The sequence below is a fragment of the Piliocolobus tephrosceles genome, chromosome 10 (assembly GCF_002776525.5).
Source record: "Piliocolobus tephrosceles isolate RC106 chromosome 10, ASM277652v3, whole genome shotgun sequence".
NCBI classification, from domain to species: Eukaryota; Metazoa; Chordata; class Mammalia; order Primates; family Cercopithecidae; genus Piliocolobus; species Piliocolobus tephrosceles.
In genome coordinates, this window is record NC_045443.1 from 61649568 (window position 1) to 61669384 (window position 19817).

At 44.9% G+C, this 19817-nt stretch overlaps 1 non-coding gene across 1 annotated transcript; it reads left to right on the forward strand.

Annotated features, from left to right (window-relative positions):
- Positions 1-12502: 12502 nt before the first annotated feature.
- LOC111551277 lies at positions 12503-12579 on the forward strand. The gene has a single exon (XR_002734308.1). It is a non-coding gene; the product is annotated as a small nucleolar RNA SNORD83 (small nucleolar RNA).
- Positions 12580-19817: the final 7238 nt, after the last annotated feature.

Sequence of the window (19817 nt, forward strand, 5' to 3'; positions counted from 1 at the left end):
TTGATCATTGACATCAATCTTTCGGCTTTCAATATACAGTACCCCAAATGTTGGGATTTGTTGTTCTATACACTGTCAGTTGTAAGTATGGACTTCAACTGTCAACTGATAGACAATATTTGTTGGTCGACAATGGAGTCTGCATAATTTCTAAAGAGAATCTTTATAAACAAGAAGCCAAGGGGCTCTTGCCCTCTGAAAACTACTATACTAACTTTATTGGATTGGGGACTGATTCTTCTTTGTTAGCCCCCTAAATTCAGTAAAGTCCTCCTCTCCCTGACACATTTCTTTTCTTTCTTTCTTTTTTTATTTTATTTTATTTATTTATTTATTTATTTATTTTTGAGATGGAGTTTCACTCTTGTTGCCCAGGCTGGAGTGCAATGGCACGATCTCAGCTCACCACAACCTCTACCTCCCGGGTTCAAGCTATTCTCCTGCCTCAGCCTCCCGAGTAGCTAGGATTATAGGCATGCGCTACCACACCTAGCTAATTTTGTATTTTTAGTAGCAATGGGATTTCTCCATGTTGGTCAGGCTGGTCTCAAACTTCTGACCTCAGGTGATCTGCCCACCTTGGCCTCCCAAAGCGCTGGGATTACAGGCATGAGCCACCACGCCCAGCCCTCCCTAACACATTTCTACAAGCTGCCATCGCCAACAGAGAAATGCGTTATTGAAGAAAACAATGTGGTTATGTCTCAACACTTTTTAGGTGTTTTTTGTTTGTTTGTTTTGTCTTTTTTTTTTTGAAAGGGAATCTTGCTCTGTTGCCCAGGTTGGAGTGCAATGGTACAATCTCGGCTCACTGCGACCTCCACTCCCGGGTTCAAGTGATTCTCCTGCCTCAGCCTCCCAAGTAGCTGGGACAACAGGCATGCATCACCATGCCCAGCTAATTTTTGTATTTTTACTAGAGACAGAGTTTTACCATGTTGGCCAGGATCGTCTTGAACTCGTGACCTCAAATGATGCGCCCGCCTCAGCCTCCCAAATGCTAAGATTACAGGCATGAGCCACTGCACCTGGCCTACTTTTTGGGTATATTTTTGACAACCTCAAACTAAACTGGCATACATAAGTAGTAGAAGGTAAACTACAAATATCTTGAGAACCAGAAAAAAAAAAAAAAAAAAAGCCTGGTCCACGAATAGAGAAAAATTTCTGTCTTCAACTTGGAGACTGTGTTAGGAAGGCACTGAGGGGAGGATGTCTTTTTGCACCAATTACTGATACCTAAAGAACAGAAGAGCTCGCCGGGCGTGGTGGCTCATCCCTGTAATCCTAGCACTTTGGCAGGCCGAGGTGGATGGATCACGTGAGGTCAGGAGTTCAAGACCAGCCTTGGCAACAGGTCAAAACCTCGTCTCTACTAAAAATACAAAAATTAGGCCAGGTACGATGGCTCACACCTGTAATCCCAGCACTTTGGGAGACCGAGGGAGGTGTATCACCTGAGGTCAGGAGTTTGAGACCAGCCTGGCCAACATGGTGAAACCCTGTCTCTACTAAAAATTTAAAAATTAGATGGCTTATTTTTTTATTAGCCTGTAATAAAAAAGTGGCGTGCGCCTGTAATCCCAGCTACTAGGGGGTTCTGAGGCAGGAGAATTGCTTGAACCTGGGAGTCAGAGGTTGCAGTGAACTGAGATCATGCCATTGCACTCCAGCCTGGGGGACAAGAGCAAGACTCCATCTCAAAACAAACAAACAAACAAACAAACAAACAAACAATTAGCTGGATGTGGTAGCATGAGCCTGTAATCCCAGCTACTAGGGGGTGCTGAGGCAGGAGAATTGCTTGAACCTGGAGGCAGAGGTTGCAGTGAAGCGAGATCACGCCACTGCACTCCAGCCTGGGCAACAGAGCGAGACTTCATCTCAAAAAAAAAGGAGGGAAGACTCTTGCAGCCGGGCGTGGTGGCTCACGCCTATAATCACAGCACTTTGGGAGGCTGAGCTGGGCGGATCACCTGAGGTCAGGAGTTCGAGACCAGCCTGGCCAACATGGTGAAACACCATCTCTACTAAAAATACAAAAATGAGCTGGGCGTTGTGGCGGGCGCCTGTAGTCCCAGCTACTCGGGAGGCTGAGGCAGGAGAATCGCTTGAGGTTACAGTCAGCGGAGATTGTACCACTGCACTCCAGCCTGGGAGACAGAGCAAGACTCTGTCTCAGAGCAAGACTCTGTTTCAAAGAAAAGAGTCTTGCTGACAGACTCTATTTAGAATAAGGCAGGAGAGAAGCTTTTCTAAGAATGCTTGCCATCCTAGACATTTCTGCTTTTATTCCCCAAGGAATGCAAACCATCTTGTTTTACATTTTTTAATTTTACCATTGAATCCATTTGCATGGCACTGTTACAAAGCATTTGAAAAACACATTCCAAAGCAGAACTCATTGGAAGCAAGGCCACTGGCCTCAAAATTTAGTGTCCAGCCGGGCCTTGCACCAGGTGGGAACTCAGTAAGTATATTAAACAGACCTGGGTGCCTGAAAAGGTCCCGAAAGGAGAGACAGAGCCTCAGTTCTGCTCAGTCATGAGGCTCATTGTCAAAATTACCAAGAGTGGAGGTGAAAAGGTAGAGGACAGAGACAGTAATGAATAAATCCTAAAATGGCAACACTGAGAAGTCTAAAATGAATATGAATTGAGGGTTCCACACAGAGATGCTCAGGAATATTCACAGGTAGAGAGTAAGCAACCACAGGCTATCACGGTGAGAAGCCCACAGTGAGACTCAGCCTTAAAGATGGTGAGCGTTGGCCAGGCGCCGTGGCTCATGCCTGTAATCTCAGCACTTTGGGAGGCCGAGGTGGGTGGATCACCTGAGGTTGGGAGTTCAAGACCAGCCTGACCAACATGGAGAAACCCCATCTCTACTAAAAATACAAAAAATTACCCGGGCGTGGTGGTGCATGCCTGTAATCCCAGCTACTAGGGAGGCTGAGGCAAGAGAATCACTTGAACCCCGGAGGCAGAGGTTGCAGTGAGCTAAGATCGCGCCACTGCACTCCAACCTGGGCAACAAGAGAGAGACTCCATCTCAAAAAAAAAAAAAAAAGATGGTGAGCATTTACTTTCCTCACCACTCTACACAAATGGAAGTTATTATGCATGCCTGTCCGTGTCTCCCCTGAGGGGCAGGGTTTCTAGATTCCTAAAACTCTGAGGTGGTGTTTTTGTTGTTGCCAGGTGGGGACCAAGGGCAAAAAACAATTGTTGAAGCGATGAGGTCCAGATTAAGTATAGCTTTATGGGCAAGGCTGAGACCTTGAATCCTATCCTCTGGCAGATCAGCAAACGCCGAGGTTCACTGAGGCCAGGGATAATTGATTCTCTTGCTACTGGTGGAGGAAGTAAAGGAGCAGCTGGGGGTTGCAACTGTCGGGGCAGATCAATTTCAAAAGATGCCTGGTTAGAGGAAACCTGTTGCAGGAGCCAGGCTGGGAGACAAAGGCGTGGGTGACCACAGCAATGCCCCAAGGGAGGACCTGGGTGACATTTTGCCTGAACGTAAGAGGGTGATAGTTACACCCTGGTTCCTGGCCCTGCCTTTATCAGTCACAGTTACAGCAGCAACTCTCTTGCCTGAACAAGTACAGATACAAAGAAATGGAAGGAATCTCCTACCTGGGGGTCACAAAGAAATACCATACCCATCTTGTCCTCTGCTTCCTGGGCACACAGCTGCATTCTCTTCCCCAGCCTCCCTTCCGTTAAGTGTGGCCAGTGACTGCGTTCCAACCAATGAAATGTGGGTGGAAATGCTGCTGGCCACTCTCAGCCCTGGCCCCTCAAACCTCTCATGCACAATCGTTATTCTCTCTCCTTTCCACCTGCTGAACAGAGACATCTTTGGGAAGCTAACAGTGTCATAGCCATGGGTTGGAAGGAGCCTGGCCCTGAGTGATGTCTCAGCCACAGCGGGCTACAGCATGAAGGCTAGGATTCTGGGACTCCCTACAACAGTTGACATGCCCCGAATAATAAACTCTGGAACTGCAACTGCTAATGTCCCATTCCCTAATAGAGTCTCACAAGTCCCACTGTCGGAGCTACTGGCCTGGGGGATGTGACTCCACACACCAGAGCTGCCTCTGCAGAGCATGTACTGCTGGGCTGTGGGGTGTCCACATCTGTCCCTGCTGCCCAGGCAGGAGTAATGGGAGACACAGCCTTTCCACCGGGCAGGGTGAAGCTACTGCTCTTGCTCTATCTCGAGTTGGAGGCTGGATAGAAGAGTGTTTGTATAGACGCCCATGCCTTTCTCCTCACACCCTGAGGCATGCATGTGTCCACGGTGTCTGTTTGCTTGTTTGGTTTTTATTTGTTCGGTTTTTGGTTTTTTGAGATGGAGTCTCACTCTGTTGCTCAGGCTGGAGTGCAATGGTGCAATGTTGGCTCACTGCCACCTCCGCCTCCTGGGTTCAAGTGATTTTCCTGCCTCAGCCTCCCGAGAAGCTGGGATCACAGGCATGGACCACCACACCCAGCTAATTTTTGTATTTTTAGTAGAGACAGGGGGTTTTACCATGTTGGCCAGGCTGGTCTCGAACTCCTGACCTCAGGTGGTCCACCTGCCTTGGCCTCCAAAAGAACTGAGATTACAGGCATGAGCCACCATGCCTGGCTGCTTGTTTGGTTTTTTAAACTTGTGTGTGTGTGTATGTGGTAAAACATACGTATCTCAGAAAATTGTCTATTTGAACCATTTGCTTGCTTTTCCTCTATTACAACAGAGTCCTTGGTAAGGATCATTCATCTTCATTCAAGTTGGGTGGGGCCATTTCCTGCAGCTCCCTTTCCTCACATCCCCAACACACCATGTAGTGGCAATTCCTTCCTCCCCTTCCTCTGTCTTCAGAACAGTCGCTGGACTCCACCCCAGCAGGAGCTGCAGTCAGGCGCTCCCCAGTCTGTTTGGTGGGATTCTGGTCTACTGAAAATTTCCAGAGGTGCCTTTTTCTCATACACCCACCAACCCCAGCCCTAAGGTGTAATGAGCCTTTTCTGAGTTCACTTTTTTTTTTTTTTTTTTTCAGAGTCTCACTCAGTCACGCAGGCTGGAGTGCAGTGGTGTGATCTCGGTTCACTGCAAGCTCCGCCTCCCGGGTTCAAGCAATTCTCCTGCCTCAGCCTCCCGAGTAGCTGGGACTACAGGCACCCGCCACCATGCCCAGCTAATTTTATTTTGTATTTTTAGTAGAGAGGAGTTTCACTGTGTTAGCTAGGATGGTCTCGATCTCCTGACCTCGTGATCTGCCTGCCTCAGCCTCTCAAAATGCTGGGATTACAGGCATGAGCCACCGCGCCCGGCCAATTTTTGTATTCCTTTAGTAGAGACAGAGTTTCACCACGTTAGCCAGGTTGGTCTCAAACTCCTGACCTTGTGATCCACCTGCCTCGGCCTCCCAAAGTATTGGGATTACAGGCGTAAGCCACCGTGCCTGGCCATGAGTTCAGTTTTAATTGCCATCCACTCACTGAAGTAGCCAGGTCAACTAGGGAGTCTCAAAGTAGTATGAGAAAATTTAGAGAGGACTAAGCTTGGCTGCAAGAAGAGGTTTTGGTTGGGCTAAGTGTAAACCCACTCAAGTGCTCAGTGACCCAGACATACAAATGTGTGTGTAAATGGCAGCTTCTCTCTTGCCTCTCCCCAACTGATACTCTCTTGTAGAAAAGCCATCCTTTGCTGTAACTATTGGAACCTCTAGAGCTTATCTGGGCCAGAGCTCTTTGCACAAGTTAGAAAAAAGCCGCCGCTCTGTCTGACACAGCCCTGTCCTGCAGCCTCAGCTTGGCTGGTAGAGGGCAGGCTGGATTTCAGCCTCTTCTTGGCCTCCAGCCAGCTGCTTTGTGCAATGCACCAACTCCACACCTGTGGTGTTGGCCCCTTCCCACTTGGCTGCTAAAATCTCTCCCGAACGTTGCCATGAGTTACAACCAGTTCCTCCCAGCTCCATCTCATCACTGTCACCCTTGGGGATCTTAGGGTGACCAGAGGTGATTTTTAGTTACACTGTCCCAAATGGAATTCCGTGGGCTGATCCAAGAATACAAGTATCTTAACGTCATTATTCTTATGAGGAAATGTATTCCTAGGTCTTTTCAAGTAAGCAACTTAAAAATACATCTTTAGGCTGGGTGCAGTGGCTCATGCCTGTAATCCCGGCACCTTGGGAGGCCGGGGCGGGCAGATCACGTGAGGTTGGGAGTTCAAGACCAGCCTGACCAACATGGAGAAACGCTGTTTCTACTAAAAATATAAAATTAGCCGGGTGTAGTGGCACATACTTGTAATCCCAGCTACTCAGGAGGCTGAGGCAGAAGAGTCGCTTAAACCGGGGAGGTGGAGGTTGCAGTGAGCCAAGACTGTGCCACTGCACTCCAGCCTGGGTAGCAAGAGTGAAACTCTGTCTCAAACAACAATAACAACAACAACAACAAAACATCTTTAGGGGACAAACTGCCCACTAAAAATACCAGGTCTGCCTGTAATGTATTTGACTTTCTTCTCCTCACCCCTTAAGCTTGTGAAGACAGCTTGGCTGTCTCAGACTTCGGCCTATAAAGTGCACAAACTTTGGAGCATAGATTTCTGGATGTACTATTTTCTTTGAGACCTGAACCTCAAGCAAAGGGTGTGTCTTTGTAAATGAATGATTTAATTAAAAAGTGGGCCGATGCTGATTATACAGATTTCTTCTCTTGGAATGCTTATTTTGGTGTTGTCCTAAAACTGATGTTTCACAGCTGATGGATTAGAAGGACAGATGTTTTCGCTTGGCCTTCTCTCCTTTATATTTCTCATCTGGGCATAATAATAATAATATCAAGGGACAAACAGAGTTGAACTCAACACCAACACTTGACCTCATTTCTGATTTATGAATTCTCCCTGTGACCATGCAGTTTGAGGAAAAGGCTGCCTCTGAAATGTGTTTTGCATTTTAATATTTTTTCATACTGGCCTCCTTCTTTGTCAAGCCACTGTGTGTGCAGCTGGCTTAACTTGCTGACTAGAAAATTGAAATATGCTTCTATCCAGCAACCAAAAACAAAGGGAAAAATTGTCTTTCTAGGAGCTATGTAGCTGCCTGCGTTTCCCCCACCCCATCCCTCCTATCGTATATGAACAATCCCCACAAGAATCTAAGCTGCTTTTGGATTAATGTCAGCTGCAGCATTTCTCACGAGGTTCTTGGGTAATGCTGAAAACGGGAGGGTTCTGTCACCTCAGCGTGGCTCTGTGAAGTGTCCTACCCTGCTCCAGAGGACGAACTGGAGACCCTTCTTAACCTTTGGGGACTCAAGTCATCTGGCAAGCCAGATTTTGGGTTAAAAAGTGTCTAGAGGCTGGGCACGCTGGCTCATGCCTGTAATTCCAGCACTTTGGGAGGCCGAGATGGGCGGACCACCTGAGGTCAGGGGTTCGAGACCAGCCTGGCCAACATGGTGAAACCCCATCTCTACTAAAAATACAAAAATTAGCCGAGCGTGGTTGCGGATGCCTGTAATCCCAGCTACTTGGGAGGTTGAGGCAGGAGAATCACTTGAACCCAGGAGGTGGAGGTTGCAGAGAGCCGAGATCACGCCATTGCAGTCCAACCTGGGCAACAAGAGCAAAACTCCATCTCAAAAAAATAAAAATAAAAACAAAAATAAAAGAATGACAGTTTGTCTCCAAGCTTGTCCAGGTTGGTGCATTATAAATGACACACTGCAGATGCCAGGCCCTTAGACAAAGAAGAGGGGCTGTCGCTTTTTCAGGACATGGGCTTCAGAGAATCGTGAGGCTACCTGGCCACAGGAAACGAGAACATGATCCTCAAACCCACACCAGTGAGCACAATCGGAAGCCTTGTTATGACCTGGCAGCAAAGGAGAAAGTGGGTTCAGTGAGATCCGTCTGGAGATGCACTGGGCTGGGCTGAGGCTTCAGCACACATAAGCTTCCTGATCATTCGGCATTCTCCTTTGTATTTTTTTTTTTCTTTAAGACACCTGTGTTTTTTGGCTGCCATGGAGGTGGGAGGAAGCCAAGCTTGGCAGCCTCTTCTGATCTGGCGTTAACAGCACCATACAGTAATTTCCAGCAATTATCTCCCTATCGTAAAAGTTCTGTGGAGAGATTCGTGACACTTTTTTTTGTGCTGTTCCAATGCATACATTTAAATGGGGAACAAATTCTGTCCATATGGTGTCTCCTCTCTCTTCCCAGGTTCCCAAGTGCTTGGCCATGCCCAGCTCTGAGTGGCTGCATACACAAAGTAAGGCTTGCTGGTATAGACAATGGGGGCAAGCAGTGATTTTGGGATTCTGCTGGTGCCAGAATCACTTACTTTATTCTCTTCTTTCTGATAGCTGGAGGACAAAGGGCCTTCCACCAAGCCTAGATTTCATAGGTTATGACATTCATAAGCTACTCCTTACCTGCGATTAGGCCTAGTTACCTGGTTAATTCTTCCCGTGGCTCCATGAACCTCGCCTTCATGGCACCGATCACAGTTTGTAATTGTAGATTTGTGTGTGTGTGATGATTTATGTCTTCTCATTAGACTATGCTATGGGCTGAATCGTGTCCCCTCAAAATTTATATGTTGAAACCCTAACACCCAATGTAGATAATTCGGGAGATTAATCTTCAGGAGATGATTCGATTTAGATGAGGTCATGAGACTGGGGACCTTCATGATAGGATTAGTGCCCTTGTAAGATGAGACACTAGAGAGCTTGCTGTCACCAACATGCTCTGTCTCCCTCTTTGTCTTGCCATGTAAAGACACAGTGAGAAGGTGGCCTTCTGCCAGCCAGGAGGAAAGCCCTTACGAGAACTTGACCATGCTGGTACCCTGATCTTGGACTTTCAGCCTCCAGAGCTGGGAGACAATAACTTTCTGTTGTTTAAGCCACCCAGTGTATGGTATTTTGTTACGGCAGCCTGAGTAGATGAATGCAGGCCATTCTCCTGCCTCAGCCTCCCGAGTAGCTGGGACTACAGGCAGACAGTAAACTTTATGAGAACACAAGCCACATCTGTTCTGCATATCACTGAACCCCAGCACCAAGCACAGAGCTTGGCATATGGTTGGGGCCCAATAAATATTTACTAAATGAATGAAAGAGTGAATGAATGTACGAACAAAGCTTGAAGAAATCACAGAAAGTAAGTCTACTGCCTTCATTTAATAGATGAAGAAACAGAGGTTACATTTCCAACTTGTCCAAGTCTATGAAGCTTGTTTTTTTGTTTCACGTATATAAAGACAGATTGAATGTGTCAATTCCAAACCATTAATTGGACATCTATTTTTGTTATGTTAGAGAATTCAAAGATCAATAAAATGCAATTTCTTTTTAAAATTTTTTTTAAGGGACAGTGCTTCCTTCTGTCACCTAGGTTGGTCTCAAACTCCTGACCTCAAATGATCCTCTTGCCTCAGCCTCCCAAAGCACTGGGATTATAAGCAGGAGCCACTGTACCCAGCCCAAAATGCAATTCCTGTTTTTAAAAAGCTTTCATCTTGCCAGGTATGGTGGCTCATGCCTGTAATTTCAACACTTTGGAAGGATGAGGTAGGAGGATCACTTGAGACCAGTTTGAGCAACTTAGTGAGACCCAGTTAGCTGGGCATGATGTTGTGCCTCTGTAGTCCTAGCTGAGGCTGAGGTGGGAGGATGACTTGAGCCTGGGAGGTCAAGGCTGCAGTGAGCTGTTATCATGCCACTGCACTCCAGCCTGGGTGACAGAGTGAGACCCTGTCTTAAAAACAAACAAACAAACAAACAAACACACCTTTCTCCAGCCTGGGTGACAGAGTGAGACCCTGTCTTAAAAACAAACAAACAAACAAACACACCTTTCATCTAAACAACAGTTTAGCCAGTTAAGATAAATAATAGTGACTATTCATTAAGTGCTTACTAATACATTATTTTATTTCATGTTTACCACAATCCTATGGAATAGATCATATTATCCCCATTTAACAGATATGAAAAGGCAAACTCAGAGGTAGTGTTGCTAAATTATATTAAGCTTTTACCAGGTGCCAAAATTGTTCTACATGTTTTACCTCCATTTATAAATTCACTGAATGCCCCAGGCTTGACTAAGGAAGGATCTACTTCGAAGCTCAGTCATGTGTATTTATTGGACTCAGGTCCTCATTGGCTGTTGGACAGAGACAGTTCCTTGTTATTTGGGCCTCTCCAAAGCAGCCTTCACAACGTGGCAGTTTGCTTTCCCTGGAGGAAGGACAGAGAAAGATTGAAGTTTAAGTCTTTGTAACCTAATCTCAGCAATGACTTTTCATATCACTATGGCCATTTTCTATTCATTAGAAGCAAGTCACTAGATCCAGCCCCCACTCAAAAGTAGGGATTAGGGTGTCAACAACCAGGAGTCAGGGATCACAGGTCACCTCACAGGCTGCCCACCACAGCAAGGTTACTTTAATAATTCAAAATCAATCTGTGTAATTTGTCATATTAATAGCACAAAGGAGAAAAATATGATCACCTCAATAGATTAAAAAAAATTTGGGCCAGGCACGGTGGCTTACTCCTGTAATCCTAGTACTTTGGGAGGCCAAGGTGGGTGAATCACTTGAGGTCAGGAGTTCAAGACTAACCTGGCCAACACAGTGAAACCCTGCCTCTACTTAAAAAAGTACAAAAATTAGCCGGGCCTGGTGGCTGGCACCTGTAGTCCTAGCTACTCGGGAGCCTGAGGCAGGAGAATGGCTTGAACCTGGGAGATGGAGGTTGCAGTGAGCCAAGATCATGCTGTTGCACTCCAGCCTGGGCGACAGAGCGAGACTCCGTCTCAAAAAAAAAAAAAAAAAAAAAGAAAGAAATATTTGATAACATTTAATATCCACTGATGATAAAAATTCTTAGCAAACTAGAAATGGGAGGAATTGTTCTTATTCTGATAAAGACATACAGTAGATTGTACTTCTTCACCCTTCCTGTTTCACACCTTTTGCTATACACTTTTGCAATGCCCTCAATCATGAGCAAAGTTACCCTTGACTCTGGACTCAGGCATATGACTTGCTTTGGCCAATGGGATATTGGCAGATGTGATGCAAGTAAAACTTTGAAATGAGCTTGCCTACTGGGGTTTGCTCTTTTGTTCTTCTACTCTTTTTTTTTTTTTTGAGACGGAGTCTCGCTCTGTCCCCAGGCTGGAGTGCAGTGGCCGGATCTCAGCTCACTGAAGCTCCGCCTCCTGGGTTTATGCCATTCTCCTGCCTCGGCCTCCCGAGTAGCTGGGACTACAGGCGCCCGCCACCTCGCCCAGCTAGTTTTTTTGTAATTTTTAGTAGAGACGGGGTTTCACCGTGTTAGCCAGGGTGGTCTCGATCTCCTGACCTCGTGATCCGTCCGTCTCAGCCTCCCAAAGTGCTGGGTGTTCTTCTACTCTTTACCATGAAAAGAACCTGCCTAAGCTGCTCCTTCTGGTCCCAGGAAGAAGATATGAAACACGTAGAACACAGGTTCTCCAGCTAAGGTACACAGTCAAGCCCAGCTGAGAACAGAGCTCCTAGCTGAGCTGCAGATGCATACATAAGCTCAGCCAAGACCAGCAGAGTGATCTAGCTAAGCCTAGCCCAGATCACCTGATTGCCACATATGTGTAAGAAATAAGTATCTATTGTTATATGTCACTGGTTTTGTGGTTCTTTTGTTATCCAACGAAAGCTAATTGGTACAGGTCATCTACAAAAATACCTCAGCAAGTATCAACTTAATGATGAAATGTTAAAAGCTTTCCTCTGACACTGGAAATTTGTTAAGTTTGACTGCTACCACTTCTATTTGACCTTGACTGGCTACCTTAGCCAATGCAATAAGGCAAGAAAAAGAAATAACAGAACTAAGGATGGAAAAAAGAAAGAAAGCTGTCATTATTTGCAGATGACAAAATTATGTACGTAGAAAATCCTAAAGAACCTTCAGATCAAGTTTTGGAATTTGAGCTAGGTCACTGAATTCAAATCAACACACATAAACCAATTGTATGTTCTATATACCAATAACAAAAATAATTGTAAACTGAAATGTTTAAATATAACATTTGACCAGGCGTGGTGGCTCACGCCTATAATCTCAGGGCTTTGGGAGGCCAAGGCAGGCAGATCACGAGGTCAGGAGATCAAGACCATCCTGGCTAACATGGTCAAACCCTGTCTCTACTAAAAATACAAAAAATTAGCTGGGCGTGGTGGCGGGCACCTGTAGTCCTAGTTACTTGGGAGGCTGAGGCAGGAGGATCACTTAATGCCAGGAGTTCAAGGCTGTAATGCACTATGAGCATGCCTGAGGATGGCCACTGCACTCCAGCCCGGGCAACCTCACCTCTGTTTTTTTTGTTTGTTTGTTTTTTTAATCAAATATCTAGGAATAAAACAAATGAAAGATTTTCAATATCGCCATACAGAAGACTATTATGAAAAACTAAAGATTTTTTTTAAAAGAGAGAGAAAGCCAAATGATGCTTATTTGACTCTGGTACACTTCAGTGTAAGGATGATTCATAATCTGTCACTCATGATTGATGGCCTTGGAAAAAGAAAAAAAAACAAACAAACAGGAGTTACATCATATTCATGATTGGAAGACTCCATATGTCAATATTCAATGGTGAATTGTGAATATGTCAATTCTCCCCAAATTTATCTCCCCCCGGTACATTCCGAAAATAATTTTCAACAGATTTTTTTTTTTTTTTTGAGACGGAGTTTTGCTCTTGTTTCCTGGGCTAGAGTGCAATAGCATGATCTCAGTTCACCACAACCTCCCCCTCCCAGGTTCAAGCAATTCTCCTGCCTCAGCCTTCCAAGTAGCCGGGATTACAGGCATGTGCCACCATGCCTGGCTAATTTTGTATTTTTAGTAGAGACAGGGTTTCTCCATGTTGGTCAGGCTGGTCTCAAACTCCCGACCTCACGTGATCCGCCTGCCTCAGCCTCCCAAAGTGCTGGGATTACAGGTGTGAGCCACTGCGCCCGGCCCCCAACAGATCTTTTTGTGAAATTTTACAAATTGATTCCAAAATATATTTGGAAACACAAAGGGCCAAGAATAGTTAAAGCAATCTTGGAGAAGACAAAAATGGGAGGATTTTTTTCACAGAAAAATTAAACCAATATAATTAAGGCTGTGATTTGGGCTCAAAAATAAACAAATAAACCACAGGAACAGAACTGAGAGCATAGAAACAGACTGACATATTTATGGATGCTTAATTTATGACAAACGTGGTGCCCTTGAATGGTCTTTTTAATAAATGCTTCTGGAACAGTTGAATATCTATGGAAGGAAGGAAGAATCTTGACCCTTATCTTACTGTGTACATAAAAAATCAACTCCAATTGAATTATATGTAAATCTAAATGTGTAAACCAAAACAATAAAGATTCTAGAGGGTATCACAAGAGAGTATCTCTAAGATCTTGAGGGTAGGAAAAGATGTATTAAACAGGACACAAAAACCACTTATTACAAAGGAAATAACTGATACATAGACCAGGGATTGGCAAACTATAGCCCTCAGGTCAAATCTGGCCACCTGTTTTTGTTATCCCAGCACTTTGGCACTTTGGGCAGCCAAGGTGGGCAGGTCAGTTGAGCCCAGGAGTTTGAGACCAGCCCGGGCAACGTGGAGAAACCTTGCCCTACAAAAAATACAAAAATTAGAAGGGTATGGTGGCACATGCCTGTAGTCCCAGCTACCCAGGAGGCTGAGGTGGTTGAGCCTGGGAGGTTGAGGCTATAGTGAGGCACGACTGGGCGACTGCACTCCAGCCTGGGCAATGGAGTGAGACCCTGTCTCAAAAAAAAAAATTGATGATGAAGTATAAGAACATGGAAGAGAGGCCAGGTGCGGTGGCTCAAGCCTGTAATCCCAGCACTTTGGGAGGCTGAGACGGGTGGATCACAAGGTCAGGAGATCGAGACCATCCTGGCTGACACGGTGAAACCCCGTCTCTACTAAAAAATACAAAAAACTAGCCGGGCGAGGTGGCGGGCACCTGCAGTCCCAGTTACTCCGGAGGCTGAGGCAGGAGAATGGCATAAACCCGGGAGGCGGAGCTTGCAGTGAGCTGAGATCTGGCCACTGCACTCCAGCCCGGGTGACAGAGTGAGACTCCGTCTCAAAAAAAAAAAAAAAAAAAAAAAAAAAAAAAAAAAAAAAAAAAAAAAAGAACATGGAAGAGTATGATATTATACAAAGTAAAGGAAGCAGGAGGCACAGTGGCATGCACGCTATAATAACAACTATGGAAAATATGAGTGCATCAGGCCAACAACAAAAGGGTGTTTTGCAAAAAATAAAAAATAGTTGTCTAGGGTAGCAAGTTTTCTCAGAATGATTCCTAAAATTGTTGCATAGTCTTTCTATGAATGATAAACTAAAAAAGAAAGGAATGACTTTCTTTTCTTTTCTTTTCTTTGAGAAATCTCATTTTTCCAAAAAATATATTATAGGTTGTTAAACGCTACTCTGCTGAGGTTCTTAAAAGGAGACTAGCCTGCCCCATAAGGGTTGTGATGGCAGGAATTCTGGCTTCTATTTCTAGCCCTGTTGACAGACTGATGATGAAACTCATGCATACCCTTTAAGCTTTTCCCATCTTTGAAGCTAGGAGCAATTCCACTTGCTGCTGCCATTTAGTGCTACAATGTTTTAAAAATTAATGAGGTGCATTTACTGCCCACGATGTTCAGGAGATTGGCTTTCCTTGAGAAATCGGTGTTGTCTGTGAAGAAGATAAAACAGTAGGAGTGGCCGGGTGTGGTGGCTCAGGCCTATAATCCCAGCACTTTGGTAGGCCGAGGCAGGTGGATCACCTGGGGTCAGGAGTTCGAGACCAGCCTGGCCAACATGGGGGAATCCCTGTCTCTACTAGAAATACAAAAATTAGCTAGGCGTAGTGGCAGGCTCCTGTAGTCCCAACTACTGAGGAGGCTGAGGCACAAGAATCTCTTGAACCCAGGAGGCAGAGGTGGCAGTGAGCCGAGATCATGCCACTGTACTTCAGCCTGGGTGGCAGAGCAAGACTCTGTCTCAAAACAAAATCAAAAACAAAAACAAAAAAACAGTAGGAGTGTTGTTATGTTGTCAGACATTGAATTCCTGCAACCAACATTTGTTATTGGGCACCTGCTGTGGACAAGAGACTGTGTTCAGAGTTATGATTATATGCAAAGATGTTTAAATCATGGTTTCTGCCTTCAAGGGACTTACAGTAGGGTAATGATAAAAATACCTAAAATTGCCAGGCGCGATGACTCGTGCCTGTAATCCCAGCACTTTGGGAGGCCGAGGTGGGCAGATCACTTGAGGTGATCTGGAACGAGAGTTCGAGACTAGCCTGGCCAACATGGTGAAATCCCATGTCTACTAAAAATACAAAAATTAGCTGGGCATGGTGATAGATGCATGTAATCCCAGCTACTCGGGAGGCTGAAGCAGGAGAATCACTTGAACCCAAGAGGCGAAGGTTGCAGTGAGCCAAGATCATGCCACTGCACTCCAGCCTGGGCAACAGAGTGAGACTCTGTCACAAAGAAAAAAAAAAACCTAAAATTTACTGAGGGTTTACAATGTGACAGGAACTATACTAAATGGTTTGTGTACATTAATTTATTTAATTCCAACAACACCCCAGGGAGGTAGAGGTTATTGTTATCATTTTAAGAGATAATTAGGCCAGGTGTGGTGGCTCCTGCCTGTAATCCTAGTGCTTTGGAAGGACAAGGTGGGAGGACTGCTTGAGGCCAGGAGTTCAAGACCAGCCTAGGCAATATAGCAAGACCCTGTCTCTACAAAAAATGAAAAAATTAATTTAGTCAGGCGTGATAGGGCACGCCTGGAGTCCCTGCTCGTCTGGACACTGAGGTGGGAGGATTGCTTGAGGCCAAGAGTTTGAGACCAGCCCAGGGAACATAGTGAGATCCCTGTCTTTACAAAAAAGAAAAAAAGAGAGAGCAGTAGATATTTAAATTGATGGCAGAGAGGTTAAATAAATACCCAAGGTCGTGAAACTAAACCCACCTGACCCTGATGGACTGCCTGGCAGGAAAGTCAATGCTCTTAACTACTCGCCTATACTGCTGCCCAGGCACCAGCCACACTGGGAAGCCACTGCTTCCCTCAGCCAGCTTGCAATTTATAAACTCTATAAAATCATGCCTTTTTGGCTGGGCATGGCGGCTCACACCTGTAATCCCAGCACTTTAGGAAGCCGAGGTGGGTGGATCACCTGAGGTCAGGAGTTCCAGCCCGGCCTGACCAACATGGTGAAACCCCATCTCTACTAAATACAAAAAATTATCTGGATGTGATGGTGCATGCCTATAATCCCAGCTACTTGGGAGGCTGAGGCAGGAGAATTGCTTGAACCTAGGAGGCAGAGGTTGCAGTGAGCCGAGATTGAGCCATTGCACTCCAGCCTGGGCAACAAGAGCAAAACTCTGTCTCAAAAAAAAAAGAAAAAAAAAAAAGCCTTTTTGATGGGGTACCAGTTGAACCTACTAATGACACAACCATGTTAGAAAGTCTGCACCTTTGTTCAGCTTCAAAAGAGTTTCCAATAGAGTGGGAATTGTCAAGTAATCAAGCCATGGAAATCATCGCATTTAAGTTATAATTAAATGTTTTAATATCTATTATTTTGGGGAATGGAATTATTAGCAATAGGCAAATTCTTTTTTTTTTTTTTTTTTTTTTTGAGTTGGAGTCTCAATCTGTTGCCCAGGCTGGAGTGCAGTGGCGCGATCTCGGCCCACTGCCACCTCTGCCTCCCGGTTCAAGCGATTCTCCTGCCTCAGCTTCCCGAGTAGCTGGGACTATAGGCGCCTGCCACCGCACCTGGCTGATTTTTTGCATGTTGGTAAAGACAGGGTTTCACTGTGTTAGCCAGGATGGTCTCGATCTCCTGACCTTGTGATCCACCCGCCTCGGCCTCCCAGAGTGCTGAGATTACAGGCATGAGCCACCACGCCTGGCCAGCAATAGCCAAATTCTTTAATAAACAACTTTTTATTAATGCTATTGCTTTGTGTTGTCTAATATTAAAATATTTCTGTCTTTTTCCAGAAACTGTAAGAGATTATAAAATGAAGATTGACTATGCTGAGTAGGGTACAAAACTAGGTGTTTTTTTTTGTGTGTGTGTTTTTTTAAGACAGAGTATTGCTCTGTTGCCCAGCTGGAGTGGAGTGCAGTGGCATAATCTTGGCTCACTTCAACCTCTACCTCCTGGATTCAAGAGATTCTCCTGCCTCAGCCTCCTGAGTAGCTGGGATTGCAGGCATGCCCCACCGTGCCTGGTTAATTTTTTTTTTTTTTTTTTTTTTTTTTTTTAGTAGAGATGGGATTTCACCATGTTGGCCAGGCTGGTCTTGAACTCCTGAATTCAAGTGATCCGCCCACCTAGGCCTCCTGAAGTGCTGGGATTATAGGCATGAGCCACTGCGCACAGCCTTTTTTTGTGTTTTGATTCTTCTGATCTGTGCCCCACTTAGGTCCCATAGAATCACAAACTCTCAAGCTTGAAAAGAACCTTCAAGGGTATTTCTGGTATATTATTCACACTTTGGATTACAACCCATTAGATTATGAAACCAGTGAAAGAGTTATGACAAGCTTAAAAAAAGAATAAAATAAAATTGCACATGGTAAAGGTAAAGGTAGCAGTTAGCAAAACTTTCGTTTTAATTATTATATTCATTTTCTAGAACTGCCATAACAAATTTCCACAAACTCGGTGGCTTAAAACAACAGAGCTGGCACAGTTGCTCACGCCTGTAGTTCTAGCTTCCCGGGAGGCTGGGGTGGGAAGATGCCTTGAGTCCAAGAGGTCGAGGCTGCAGTGAGCTATGATCATGACACTGCACTCCATCCTGGGGGATAGAGTGAGACCTTGTCTCTTTTTTAGGAAAACATGCACACGTGCGCACGCACGCACACACACCCACACAGATAAATTTATTCTGTCTTGATTCTGGAGTCTAGAAGCCCAAATCAAGGTGCCAGTAAGGCCGTGCAACTCTGGGTAGAATCCTTCCTTGACTTTCCACCTGCAATCCTTGGCATCCCTGGCTTGCAGCTGTATCACTCCAATCTCTGCCTTTGTCACATTGTATTCTCTTGTCTGTGTGTGTCTGTGTCCAAACTTCCCTCTTCCTATAAGGATATCAGTTGTACTAGATTAGGGCCCATCCTACTGACTTCATCTTAACTTGTTTATATGTGCAAAGATCCTATTTCCAAATAAGTCACAACCACAGATACCAGGGCTTAGGACTTCAACATATCTTTTGGGGGTGAGGATTCAACTCATTCAACCTGTAATATATATATATATCGTACATATATATTACATATATATTTACATGTATCTACTTACACATTTATACATCATATATTTATATATATGTAAAACCTATGTATTGAATCACAATGCAAAAATGTGTTTAATATTACTTGTGGCAAAAAAAAAAAAGAGAGAGAGAGCTTATAAACACTGATTTAATCTAAGCACTCATCCAGTTCTTGAATTCTTTTGGTAAAAACTTGACAATAGTAGTTGTGCCTATACTGAGCCCACTGACAGGTGACTATCTCTGTAGATTGCCCAGGGTTTGGACAATTCTGACTGTTGGCAGGGCTGTCAGAGAAGAATTCATTAGAACTGTACACGTCGCTTATAAGGGACTTAGTTGAGCACCTTAAAACATCAGGTTAGTTTTTAGCAGCAGTGGTTACAAGTAAAGTGCTCTTTTGAAACAAAATATAATACAACTTGCAAGTAGTTGCTTTTCAAGCCTGTAAGCCCAGCCCTTTGGGAGGCCAAGGTGGGCAGCTCACTTGAGCTCAGGAGTTTGAAACCAGACTGGGCACCATAGTGAAACCCCACCTCTACAAAAAAAAAAAAAGTAGCCAGGTGTGGTGGTGTATGCCTGTGGTTCCAGCTACTAGGGAGGATGAGGTGGGAGGATGAGGTGGGAGGATTACTTGAGTCTGGGGAAAAAGCAGTGATGAAAATGAGAACGTTTTTAAAGTTATAGGCAAATTTGAAGGGTTACGTATAATGAAGACTTCATTGCCAAAGCCCAAAAAAGGATGTTTCTTCTTTTTAAATCTGAAAACCTTTCAAAAGAGATTATGACCTGTTTTTTGTTTATTTTGTTTTTTGAGACAAGGTCTCACTCTGGTGTTCAGGCTGGAGTACAGTGGCACAATCTTGGCTCCCTTCAGCCTTGACTTTCCAGGCTCAAGCAGATCCTTCCACCTCAGTCTCCTGAGTAGCTGGGACCACAGGCATGGCCCACCATGCTCGGCCAATTTTTGTATTTTTTTGTAGAGAAGTGGTTGCCCAGGCTGGTCTCAAACTCCTGGGCACAAGTGATCCTCTTGCCTCAGCCTCCCAAAGTGCTGGGATTACAGGAGAGAGCCACTGCGCCCATCTGACCATGACATTTTTTATTGTAGGAGACAGAAAAATGAACTAGGTCAAAGATCCTCTACCAAAAGATTTGGGTCTATTGCAAAACCATGAAGGTTTGCCCTTGTAGGTGCCACCTACAAGGGCACAGTGCCACCACCCTGCCCAGCTCTCTGAAATTTGCAGGTTGTCCTTGTCTACTCAGAAACTTTGCTGACAGCACCAGCCTGCTCAGCTAGTGAAAACGCCTCCTGCCAAGAAGATTAACTACACTCATCTTTCTTTAGGTAATTTCATAAATCATTGTGCCTATTTTACTTTGAAAAGCTTTACTATTTTCATCATA